A 5,000-nucleotide genomic window follows, 5' to 3' on the forward strand; every position below is an offset into this window, starting at 1 on the left:
AATCACAATCAACAAACCGGGCCCCCCCCCCCCCCAAGTGCCTTAACCTAACCCGTATTGTACCTTAACCTAACCCGTATTGTACCTTAACCTAACCCGTATTGTACCTTAACCTAACCCGTATTGTACCTTAACCTAACCCGTATTGTACCTTAACCTAACCCATATTGTACCTTAACCTAACCCATATTGTACCTTAACCTAACCCATATTGTACCTTAACCTAACCCATATTGTACCTTAACCTAACCCATATTGTACCTTAACCTAACCCATATTGTACCTTAACCTAACCCATATTGTACCTTAACCTAACCCATATTGTACCTTAACCTAACCCATATTGTACCTTAACCTAACCCATGTTGCGCCTTAACCTAACCCATGTTGCGCCTTAACCTAACCCATGTTGCGCCTTAACCTAACCCATGTTGCGCCTTAACCTAACCCATGTTGCGCCTTAACCTAACCCATGTTGCGCCTTAACCTAACCCATGTTGCGCCTTAACCTAACCCATGTTGCGCCTTAACCTAACCCATGTTGCGCCTTAACCTAACCCATGTTGCGCCTTAACCTAACCCATGTTGCGCCTTAACCTAACCTATGTTGCGCCTTAACCTAACCTATGTTGCGCCTTAACCTAACCTATGTTGCGCCTTAACCTAACCTATGTTGCGCCTTAACCTAACCTATGTTGCGCCTTAACCTAACCTATGTTGCGCCTTAACCTAACCTATGTTGCGCCGTAACCTAACCTATGTTGCGCCGTAACCTAACCTATGTTGCGCCGTAACCTAACCTATGTTGCGCCTTAACCTAACCTATGTTGCGCCTTAACCTAACCTATGTTGCGCCTTAACCTAACCTATGTTGCGCCGTAACCTAACCTATGTTGCGCCTTAACCTAACCTATGTTGCGCCTTAACCTAACCTATGTTGCGCCTTAACCTAACCTATGTTGCGCCTTAACCTAACCTATGTTGCGCCTTAACCTAACCTATGTTGCGCCTTAACCTAACCTATGTTGCGCCTTAACCTAACCTATGTTGCGCCTTAACCTAACCTATGTTGCGCCGTAACCTAACCTATGTTGCGCCTTAACCTAACCTATGTTGCGCCTTAACCTAACCTATGTTGCGCCGTAACCTAACCTATGTTGCGCCTTAACCTAACCTATGTTGCGCCTTAACCTAACCTATGTTGCGCCTTAACCTAACCTATGTTGCGCCTTAACCTAACCTATGTTGCGCCTTAACCTAACCTATGTTGCGCCTTAACCCAACACACGTTGGGCCTTAACCCAACACACGTTGGGCCTTAACCCAACACACGTTGGGCCTTAACCCAACACACGTTGGGCCTTAACCCAACACACGTTGGGCCTTAACCCAACACACGTTGGGCCTTAACCCAACACACGTTGGGCCTTAACCCAACACACGTTGGGCCTTAACCCAACACACGTTGGGCCTTAACCCAACACACGTTGGGCCTTAACCCAACACACGTTGGGCCTTAACCCAACACACGTTGGGCCTTAACCCAACACACGTTGGGCCTTAACCCAACACACGTTGGGCCTTAACCCAACACACGTTGGGCCTTAACCCAACACACGTTGGGCCTTAACCCAACACACGTTGGGCCTTAACCCAACACACGTTGGGCCTTAACCTGCTCTGTAATTGTCATACGACGCGTTAAATTAGTGTAGTGTTGCCTAACTGCAACCCCCGCAATATAGTTTGCTACTCGCACTGCCCGGTCCCCAGAGTATCGCTTCATGTTAAACACCTTGCAGCTATACACTGTAATGCGGATGGCGGCAGGACGTACATGCTCAATGCCCTTCGCAGTTGTTCATTGGCATTCGCATGGCGAAGCACAGCCTACGTTGTGGTACGGCTTGTGGCAACTGTCCGCTGATGTTGTACGTCCAAATCACACACTGTACCGCACATTGGTCCTCATGTACTGAATGATACATCGTGGTACATGTGTGACCGTACCACGACTGCGCCAACAACGGCGAACCATACGGTCCAAATATTGTGCACTCAGCTACGTGTCGTCTCCCTATAAGAGCTGGATTGCAGTATGGTATGCCGTGGATGGCGATCAGCATGAGCCGTCTGTTGATGTAGTGGCGCGTGTTGTCAGACGTAGTCGTCTCTTCTCACACACCGTGATAGCATGGTGCACTGCGTTCCACATCTGCGACATGCGACAGAGGCCGGTTGACAGTCGTTCGCGCAATGGACATCGCATACGTACGGGGGCCACCTTCCACGTGTTCGCGAAGCGTGCACATGTTGTTGCGTGTATGTGGGCAGACATAGTGTGTCGTGACACCTGACACAGGCATGCAACAATCGTTGAATTTGCAAATGGCGATGGACGTCTACGTTTGCTGGTGACGTTACGCAAATGAAGAACTGGTAAACCGTTGTGGTGCGGTTGTTCTCGCTAGAGGTGAATCAGTGATGGCGACGATCGGTTGAGCTACCAACCGGTTGTTTCAGCGATACCCACCATGCCCACGAACGTGAATGGCATGTGGGTGTGAAGCGATACGCGGCGGTGGCTGGGTGGGACCGTCCCCGGCCGGTGAGGGGGGGCCTTCCGGCGTGCTGGCCGCGCGGTGCGTGGGCGCACGCGCTACAGCCGGCTGGTGGGGGCGGCCAGTGGCAGGCGCGCCGGCCGACGGAGGCGGCAGGCGGCGCAGCTGCGCGCCGGCGCACCCTGCACGCGGCGCCGTGCGGCCAAAGTAGGTCCTCGCGGGCCCGGTGCGAAGCGCGGTGGACATCTGCAGTGTGCTGGTCCGATTGAGGACTGTGTGCGCTGAGGATGCGCCGCCGCCCGGCGCTCGGCGCCGCGACGCCGTCTGCTGCTCGGTCGCCTCTGCGGTTCTCGCAGGTGGATTGTATCGCAGCTGTGCGGACGTGTTGGCGCGTGCGCTGTGCTGGGAGAGTTCGCTTCGGCACCCAAGTGGGGCTTTTGTCCTTCTGTGGCGCTGGCGTTGGAGCTGCCGGCCACCGTAGGTGGCGCGTGTTGTCTCCCGCCGGCAATGCCACGACAGCACGCTCCCGGGCCTCTGTCGGCAGCGGCAAGCTCAGTTGGGAGCACGGGTGGTCGCACCTAAAGCGTCTACTCGCCAAACTCCGGGCGATTGCGCCTCTCTCGAACCCGACCAAGTACTTAGGACGGCGCTGCGCGCCGCCGGGACCTGAGAGGGTTTCGAGGTGTATTGTGCAGGGGAGCTCAGCCTCCTCCTGTTTGCAGAATAATTGAGCGGACGCTTGCGTGTTCGCGCGGGCCCCCGGGACACACTCCCGGGCGGCCGGCTGCTCAGCTCTAGTTGACGCAGCTCCCTGGTTGATCCTGCCAGTAGTCATATGCTTGTCTCAAAGATTAAGCCATGCATGTCTCAGTACAAGCCGCATTAAGGTGAAACCGCGAATGGCTCATTAAATCAGTTATGGTTCCTTAGATCGTACCCACGTTACTTGGATAACTGTGGTAATTCTAGAGCTAATACATGCAAACAGAGTCCCGACCAGAGATGGAAGGGACGCTTTTATTAGATCAAAACCAATCGGTCGGCTCGTCCGGTCCGTTTGCCTTGGTGACTCTGAATAACTTTGGGCTGATCGCACGGTCCTCGTACCGGCGACGCATCTTTCAAATGTCTGCCTTATCAACTGTCGATGGTAGGTTCTGCGCCTACCATGGTTGTAACGGGTAACGGGGAATCAGGGTTCGATTCCGGAGAGGGAGCCTGAGAAACGGCTACCACATCCAAGGAAGGCAGCAGGCGCGCAAATTACCCACTCCCGGCACGGGGAGGTAGTGACGAAAAATAACGATACGGGACTCATCCGAGGCCCCGTAATCGGAATGAGTACACTTTAAATCCTTTAACGAGTATCTATTGGAGGGCAAGTCTGGTGCCAGCAGCCGCGGTAATTCCAGCTCCAATAGCGTATATTAAAGTTGTTGCGGTTAAAAAGCTCGTAGTTGGATTTGTGTCCCACGCTGTTGGTTCACCGCCCGTCGGTGTTTAACTGGCATGTATCGTGGGACGTCCTGCCGGTGGGGCGAGCTGAAGGCGTGCGACGCGCCTCGTGCGTGCTCGTGCGTCCCGAGGCGGACCCCGTTGCAATCCTACCAGGGTGCTCTTGAGTGAGTGTCTCGGTGGGCCGGCACGTTTACTTTGAACAAATTAGAGTGCTTAAAGCAGGCAAGCCCGCCTGAATACTGTGTGCATGGAATAATGGAATAGGACCTCGGTTCTATTTTGTTGGTTTTCGGAACCCGAGGTAATGATTAATAGGGACAGGCGGGGGCATTCGTATTGCGACGTTAGAGGTGAAATTCTTGGATCGTCGCAAGACGAACAGAAGCGAAAGCATTTGCCAAGTATGTTTTCATTAATCAAGAACGAAAGTTAGAGGTTCGAAGGCGATCAGATACCGCCCTAGTTCTAACCATAAACGATGCCAGCCAGCGATCCGCCGCAGTTCCTCCGATGACTCGGCGGGCAGCCTCCGGGAAACCAAAGCTTTTGGGTTCCGGGGGAAGTATGGTTGCAAAGCTGAAACTTAAAGGAATTGACGGAAGGGCACCACCAGGAGTGGAGCCTGCGGCTTAATTTGACTCAACACGGGAAACCTCACCAGGCCCGGACACCGGAAGGATTGACAGATTGATAGCTCTTTCTTGATTCGGTGGGTGGTGGTGCATGGCCGTTCTTAGTTGGTGGAGCGATTTGTCTGGTTAATTCCGATAACGAACGAGACTCTAGCCTGCTAACTAGTCGCGTGACATCCTTCGTGCTGTCAGCGATTACTTTTCTTCTTAGAGGGACAGGCGGCTTCTAGCCGCACGAGATTGAGCAATAACAGGTCTGTGATGCCCTTAGATGTTCTGGGCCGCACGCGCGCTACACTGAAGGAATCAGCGTGTCTTCCTAGGCCGAAAGGTCGGGGTAACCCGCTGA

The 5,000-nt window shown here is 53.4% G+C and overlaps 1 non-coding gene across 1 annotated transcript in view; it reads left to right on the forward strand.

The window, feature by feature from the left end:
* The first annotated feature begins 3,369 nt into the window (after positions 1 to 3,369).
* LOC124588994 overlaps positions 3,370 to 5,000 on the forward strand; it is a 1,910-nt gene continuing 279 nt past the window's right edge. Inside the window, exon 1 of the ribosomal RNA XR_006975903.1 lies at positions 3,370 to 5,000. This exon is cut by the window's right edge and continues 279 nt beyond it. This is a non-coding gene — a ribosomal RNA (small subunit ribosomal RNA).

This window comes from Schistocerca americana, unplaced genomic scaffold (assembly GCF_021461395.2).
Source record: "Schistocerca americana isolate TAMUIC-IGC-003095 unplaced genomic scaffold, iqSchAmer2.1 HiC_scaffold_677, whole genome shotgun sequence".
Classification (NCBI taxonomy): Eukaryota; Metazoa; Arthropoda; class Insecta; order Orthoptera; family Acrididae; genus Schistocerca; species Schistocerca americana.